Here is an 8,699-nt window from a genome sequence, read left to right on the forward strand (position 1 = left end):
CTCCCAGCTTTGCCAGCGTCAATTTCGTAAATTGATCGTTATATAATCCAAGTCCTAAATTTAAAACATTCCTCATTTTTGACGGTTTTTTTGTGGTTTCCCAAAGGACCTCTTCTACAATGCATATATTTTATTGAACTCTTATCTTTTAAATTCAAAATTTTACAATTTCTGCAAGATTTTTTTTAAAGCCATATTTTTGTATTTTCCCACTGTTGCAAATTAATAAAATTGTTAATTTTATTAATAATAATGTAGCAGAATGGTGTGAGGGTAAGCCGTGAATTTATTTGTTTAAACATTTATATTTATTTGTTTAAACAAAGGTATGCAATTTCAATTTGAAAATAACAAAATTAGTTTGTAATTGAAATTAGTTTTTCCCTTTGAAGGAAATGTGTTTAAAGCCGTTTAGTACTTGCAACTGAAATATTTATTTACTAAAGGTTGTCAGTGGGAATTATAAAGAATTTCTATTTAAACAATTATCATTTCCCGCTTGAGCTGCAAAAGCTTATATGTGTAAACACATACGAATCCATACATATATACACACAAACGCACGAACATCTTGTTTTCAGTATTCTTATTGTCATTAGTTTTCCACCTGGATTAGATTAATTCGCACATTATCTTTGTTCAATTAAACGGCTTTTAAATAGTACACGTGGTACTTTGTTAGTATGCGGTCTTACTTAACTGCTTGGCTATTTCCATGTTCCAAGGAGCGAGATAACAAGATGTGGAGGCCATGTCGTCACAAGGGACAAAGTGAAACTAGAAAAAAATGGGGACTTGGTTAAAGAGGCTTAATTTTAAAAAAAAATTGAATGCAGTTGTTTGTGCCTAACCGAAGTAGACACTTCTGGGTCACGCCGCGGGACAAGGGGTAATGAGCATTTGTCGCTGGGACGGGGACGCTTTGATGGCAGGACGATCGCGTCGCTGCAATTGTAACGATGGTTACTGCGATGCCGGACCACAGGCGATGCGGGAACTGGGCTAAGGTTGAGCTAACTTAGGTTATCTGCTGGTTGAGATAGTGTATTACGAGCCCTATTCCCAGAGGACGGAAGTAGAACCGCGGACTTATGAGTTGCGTTGATAACTGATTTATTCTTAAATTTATACATGTTTATATACACTTGGAACACGGAACTTTAGTGTAAGGAATAGTGAAATGAGATATATTCTAGAGTAGGTCAGGGAATTTTGATTATGGTAGCAGTTTGCGTAGTTGGCTGGGCTGACACTTCAAGATGTGCGGACTGCATTGCACAGTGGTTGGGCTCGTATGGAGCCGCGGCCAAAAGTACTTCTAGTTCATATATTGTATCGAAATTTACACCAACATTCTAAAAAAATATTTTAAATATATAATAAAGAAATTGGCCATATCGTTCGTCTATATCACATAGCTGCTTTGAAATAACAATAGAAGCCATAACAAATAAAATAAAAAAAAAAACGTCAATTAAATCAAAAAACATTATAATTAATCAAATTCTTTTAACAAGTCTAAGGTTGATTTCATTTAATTATATTTTAAATTTCTATGGTAATTTCCTTAGTCCAGTAATAAAAGGATCAGACGACAAAAGTAGTCTGCTTATTAAGTCCGTATTTGTGGCAATTCGAGATCCGTGTATTCTGCTTTCTATATACTTTTATGTCTTTGTTTCGCGACTCTGCAACTTCTTTCGATAATTCTTCAATTGAAACAACTGCAAAATTAATCACATCCGCACCATGGACTAAAACATTGTGCACTGAAGGTGGGAAGTAGTACCAATCATACAAACTTATCAATTTTTTGGCAGTGTCAAGAGCATATATACGGAATTTATCAGCATTAATCCTGTACCCTGATGCCATGGCTTCTAGCAATAAAACGCTTTAATCTAAGCCAGTTATTTTAGCTGATAATTCCGAATTATTGAAAAATGTTCTCGCAGTATTTCCCTCATTTGAATTTCCGCTACCTTTACTTCTCGGCTGGTCCACTACTAGCCCCATTTTTGTCCTAAAGTCTTCTAGAATTCTTTTTTTTTTTTCTTAAAGAAAGTTACTGTTTTCCCTCCGCTGCCAACTTTTTTGGTCCAATCTGAAGGCACCGTTCAAAAAATATTTAAAGAATCTTATATAAGAGTGTAATGGTGATAATCCAAACTCGAAGCTGTTTTTATTAACATTCTTCTTCAAACACTTTTCTAAATCGTTTATTTCCGTTGGCTTTGCATTACAAATGTAACATTTGACTTCAGACGTATCGCTGAGGGCATTACAAATTTTCCCATCTACAATGGTTAATTGCAAGCTGTGTTTAACCTCGATTCTTTTATTGTTGATATCGCATACAGTATGATTTAACTTATCAATTTGTTCCTTATAATGCCTTTCTTCGTTTAAAGCTAATTGAGCCGTTTCTTTTCGAAATTGAATCCACATTGGTCTGCAGAAGCGTGTAGATTTTTAAAATCATTTCTTGACCTTTGGGATCACTTGAATTGGTAATCAGCTGCAATGGTACGTATGAGGTAACAAGAAGAGTAGAGTCGAAATTATTGTTAAGCGCTTTCTGTTTATATTTAGACTGTCCGGTGCTACCATCTAATCCCCATTTTCCCATCAAAATTAAGTTTTTAACCGAATCGTCCGTAATTTTCTTAATAACTTCAGGTTAATGTTTTAAAATCCGTGAAGCTGTATGGCTTAGCAAACTTTGCAGTTGAACTTCAGCTTTTGCTTAAGTAACGCTGATATCTTCTGGGTAGCTGTTTTTTTTTTTTGCTTTTTACACCTGCTTGTAACTTGGCAATACATCATAAATTTTCATATATTTGTAGCAAGGAAAACTTACCTGTAAAGTGAGTCTTTAATGACCGAATTCGGTTTATCAGAACTCGAGTGAGAAAATAAATAAGTGCGAATAACTTTTTTACACTTTAAAAAAAACTGGTACCATAGTTAGAACAAATTTGAAGTGCCTTTTTCTTAATCAGGGAGATGTACCTTACCGGAAAACAAAGGTTTCCTTGAAGGCGAATTTCATCAAATTTTTTTTGTAAACTGGTGTATTTGAAAACTAAATTAATTGCATATGCATTAGCCAATATAATGTTACTCATCCACGGCGCACGCCGATATATATTACACAAAACATATAACTTTTACAAGGGGGTTGTGCGGACGCCAGAAGTGGAGTAGGTCAAGAACAATGACATAATTTTTGACGGACAACCTTGACAATAGGGGATCGTATTGCACGGTCCGCGACGGTCCATTTGGCACACTAATGAGTGAAGGGGAGGGAATATGCCCGAAACACAGCCCGATTGTGTTGCGTTCAAGCCACAGCTTAGCTTACCTTAGCTTTCAGACTAATATTATTTTTCCAGGCACTTTAAATATTTATATTCGTTATGTTTGAGAGGAGAGAGGCTTACCAAGATCCCATGACCAAAATACGACGTAGCTTATGCCGGCAAATGGTGCCTAAACATCAGACGCATTTGTTTTGTCTTTAAACTAGTAACTTTAAAGTCCCCAACTTCTTCTGACTGTCAGTGGTGAGCGGCGGCTCAATCAGAACTTTGTCTCAGAATGGAGGGTTGACTTTAAAATGTTTTAATTTTTGTCTTTTACAATCGTAGAAATTCCCTGTTTTCTTCATGGAAAAATTTATCGGAATTCCCAAGAACTATGAGTTATCCTTTATTTATAATACTATACTTAGAACTACGTGCTGAAAGGGAAAGTAAGTGCATGTTAGCTTAGCGGAACCCAGTTTGGTAAATGCGGCTAACACCCCTAGTTAGGGATTTTCGTTTCGTTTTTTTTGGGCTTATATATCGGTGAGCAGAGGAAAGCACCCCCCCAATATATAAACATTTATTGTCGACTTACTCAGCGTTTACGACGCTGACCGTGCATTTTGAAAAGTATCACTCATTATACTAAGCACAAAAAAGTGAAAAAATTAAATGCCTAAATTAATCAGCACAAAGTGACAACTATTAGATAATACGGAGGCCTACAATGAGGGCCCAACTACATAAAACCACCACGAAATGGAGCGACCCATGAGCGCCCAGATAGAAGCTCTGAAGGCACAAGTAGCAGGCGGTTTCTTGAGATACCAAGAGACTCCACCTCTGCAACCGGTAACACAGGACATCCTCAATAGCTAGATGCACCGGTTCAGAACACCCAGGCGGATAGATAAGCCGTCCCACATACAATCCCAAACGAACGAGATGAAGACGAGTCACAAGCTGCATCCAGAGATTGATCGAAACCTATCATTTCAGGGTCCGAGATCAAAAGAAGTAAGATTAGACAAATGGAACCTAAAATTCGATGGAAGCGGACGCGGCATGACAGTTGAAAGTTTCCTGTTCCGCGTGGACCGGTTGCAAGAATTGTATGACCTCAAGTTTTTCAAGTTAATCGAATTCTATCTTCTACTGACAGGTGCGACCCCTAAATGGTATTGGCAGCTAATGGAGGACAAGGCAAAAGACTACGATTTTGACTACTATTCGTTGACACAGGAGATGGAACGAGCGTTTTCAACTACCGGAAGTGACCTTATGAAAGTCAAGGAATTAATGGATCTCAAGCAAGGACAGCACAAAACCCTCAGCGATTATGTCTCCGATATGCACAACTTGCATTTCAAACTGAAGCATAAAATCGCTAGAGATGAATTTGTTAGGCTTTTAAAAGGCAACATGAACTCCCAGATGGTCGGCTTGCTGCTAACATCCCCATTAACTTCTTTAGGGGAATTCAAAAGGGAGGGTCTCCGAGTGGACCGCTGGTTACAAAATGTTGCAAAAAACATGCCCAGCACTATAAAGCTTTAATAATGGTACAAAAGTTCTTACACCTATTAACATATAAATCAAACATTTCTAATAAATATGAATTAATCAATCGTCAGTTTGATCAAAAGATGATACATCAAAGCCCAAATTCCATTCGCCAAGATTTAGAAAAAGGACTACTGTACAGAATATACCTTAACATAAAGCAACAGCAGAGAAGTTATCAGCCTGGGTAGCTCAGCCGATAAAACATGAGACTCTTGTTCACAGGAACGGGTCGAAGCGTGGATGGGCGCCCAAGAAGGAGAAAAAAACACGGAACAGACAACGATGGTCGTACAAATTCTTTTTGCGAAATCATTTCATGCGGTCCGCATCGATCACTTCGAGCCTGTTACGTACGCCCTCCACATAGAAAGATTCATAGAAAGAGCAGATTAAAAGCTCTAGTCTGGTATAAAAGACATTTCTTAGGGGTAGTCGTTCACGAAGACTTTTTTTTGCCCCAGGAGCAGCCACCATATCCAACAGTCCTTGAGGAGGACACAAATAGCAGCTTGAAAGAATCTTATGTGTCGGACCAGCGCCGCCATTGTCATCAAAGAACGTTGAGAGGATCAACAATAAGGACCACATCCGACACACTGTGATGTTTTGTGGCCGCAGTACCCGTGATCCCCATGATCCACCAAAGACCAATAGGCTCAAGTACTACAATACAAGTGAAAACAAGGAAGAACGCTATAGTCGAGTACCTCGACTATCAGATACCCGTTACTCAAAGGGAAATGGAGATATGCAAGCAGCAAAGCGAGATTAAAATGCGCCACCTACCGGCGGTAGACAGATTTAAGCGTTATGGGCGTTAGAGTGGGCGTGGAAAATTTATTTTTGGATCAATCGATAGGTATTGACGACACCAATACATTTCAGTTAAAATTTCTTATCTAGCATGCAATTTGTGGGCGTCACAGGTTTTCGCGGTTTGTGGGCGTTTTAGTGGGCGTGGCAAACTTTTTTTTAGGTCAATCGATAGGTATTGTTGAGAACAATACATTTCAGTTAAAATTTTCTATCTAGCATCAAAACTGTAGGAGTTACAGTTTTGGGCGGTTTGTGGGCGTTAGAGTGGGCGTGGCAGTCTACTGAAACAAACTTGCGCTGCGTAAGAAGCTCAGGAATCTGTACGCCAAATCTCAATAGCCTAGCTCTCATAGTTTCCGAGATCTCAGCGTTCATCCGGACAGACAGACGGACAGACGGACAGACGGACAGATGGACAGACGGACAGACGGACAGACGGACAGACGGACAGACGGACATGGCTAGATCGACTCGGCTAGTGATCCTGATCAAGAATATATATACTTTATGGGGTCGGAAACGCTTCCTTCTGCCTGTTACATACTTTCCGACGAATCTAGTATACCCTTTTACTCTACGAGTAACGGGTATAATAAAAAAAATTGAAATGCATTCAAGCCAACAGAATTGAAAGACAAAGTGCGAATCATGATGAACAATTAGAGAAGGCGATTCTCTCCACCAGCCGTTGAAGAAGTCGCAAGCCTCTGGAATAATTATGTATATATTTTGTATTTAAGTGAATTGGTATACTTAAGAACAGCCTTATATTGGTGCACGTATATTTATATATATATATATATATATATATATAATATTTTCCAAGGCCCAGGATCCGGAGCGTAGAGATCTCATCGCCCAGGATTTAAAAAGGGGGTAAGGTTGTCGGAACACGGTTCCTTCCCTATAAACATACATAAATAAATATTCGTTTAGTATCCTACAATTTTATAGACTACTGTAAGCTATTCAGCGGCGAGTATCAGCCTTGTAAATGTATGTACAATTGCAAGAGCACTCTGAGCGACGTTTGTAGTCGTGAATAGTCAGCGTCTTACTGATGTGTGCACCTTAGTAGGTGGTTAATTCTATACTTTCCGCAACCAAAAATAATTGACAATTAAATTAATTGCGTATGCATTAGCCAATATTATGTTACTCATCCACGGCGTACGCCGATATATATTACACAATAAATATTCAAGGTAAAAAAGAAATCAAAACCATGAAGTGCTAGAACTTTTTCAAGGGGGGTGTGCTGACGCAAGAAGTGGAGTAGGTCAAGAACAATGACATAACTTTCGACGGACAACCTTGACAATAGGGGATCTTATTGCATTGCCCGCGACTATCCATTTGGCACACGATAGTGTGAAAGGGGAGGGAATATGCCCAAAACACATCCCGATCGTGTTGCGATCAAGCGACAGCTTAGCTTGTGGGGCAGTGTGGGCTGACGACAGACGAACTTTACGGACTAATATTATTTTTCTAGGCACTTTAAATATTTATTCTCGCTATGTTGGAGAGGAGCGAGGTTTACCAAGATCCCACGACCCAAATACGACGTAGCTTATGCCGGCAAATGGTGCCTGAACATCGAACGCCTCTCCCTCGGCCCAAGTCCCTGTCAGGGACTAAACACGAAAAGGACGTTCACAAAATAGACAATAAAAGGGTTTATCGATATAAAATACACCAACAAATTTAATTGGTCAGATAAATTTATCAAAACCAATTTATTAAAGTAAGTACCTTAAACTTTAAAATGAATTGTAAATAATTAAATTTAATGATTTTTTCCGACCACTTGAACTTTACTTATGATTTGACGAAAAGCTAACTTAACGCAGCTGCAACTGCAAATTGAACACGTGATTACACTTTGCATTCAATTTTTAGAATGTCCCGTTAGATTTCCGGAAAAAACTGGTTTACCATGGGAAAGTTTAGATAATTTAGAGAAAAGTTCTTTACATTTTGACTAAATATTTTAAGATCGATTTTTTTAATTATGGCCTATGGGCGCAATGAACGTGAACATATCCTCTAGGGTTGTCGTAGCCTGCAATGGTTGCTGCGCCAGACACGGGATTGCTAGTCGGTCCTTTGTGTAACAGTCAATGATGCCGTTGCTGATAGACTCGACAAGTGGCCGGAGTTCCACTGTTTTCAACAGTTTTCAGCTGTAGAGAAACAATTTGTGCATGCTCCTACCTGAATAATGGCTTGGCGTCGCGTTTTGGGGTTCATTTCCTAGAAACGGCTACAAGCTTTAAGATGATGTGGTCCTAGGTGGCAAATCTTACAGCTCTCTTTGTTGTGAACTAACTCATGGCGAAGTGTTCCTGTAGGTTGTGCGCTTATCGTGTCTAGCATGCCGCTCAATAAACATCAGTACACTCCTTAAAGTTTGAATTTCTGATGGTGCTTCTGATGAATTTTTCAGTGCAGCTAAAGCATACTGGTCCAGTTTTCGAAGCACTAGAAACCCTATAATTGGATTCAAAGTTTTTGTGCAGATGTCCAGGTTTTTTAGAGTACCAATTATTCTTATTATTCTTCCGTTCTGGTACCTGGCCTTCAATCACAACCAGGTGTCGTCATAGCCACCCTGTGGGAAGGCTGTGTCTGTCAAAACGTTCCTCGCTTCATCACGAAGCGAACTCTGTAAAATATGTAGTTTTTGACTGGCCGAATATCATTTATATTGTGCCAATTCCACAAACAGATCATGGAACCGTGGCCAGTCTAGTCTATTAGAGGCTAATGTTAATGATGATTGCAATTCGTTGCTTATTCTCTGCAAATGTCGGATAACCGTTTCAATCGCGGAGTCTCTCTTGACTTGATCTCCTGTTGTAATTTTGATGTTGGCCGAAGTTCGTCTGGGGACCTTCAGAAGCCCCAGCAATATTTTTTGATATTTTTTGACCAGCTCCTTAAGTGCTACTAGTCGTGAAGTGTAATCACTTCCAGAGGGTAATGCCGCTTGCTGGACTTCTT

Source organism: Drosophila suzukii (genome assembly GCF_043229965.1).
Source record: "Drosophila suzukii chromosome 2 unlocalized genomic scaffold, CBGP_Dsuzu_IsoJpt1.0 scf_2c, whole genome shotgun sequence".
Lineage (NCBI taxonomy): Eukaryota > Metazoa > Arthropoda > Insecta > Diptera > Drosophilidae > Drosophila > Drosophila suzukii.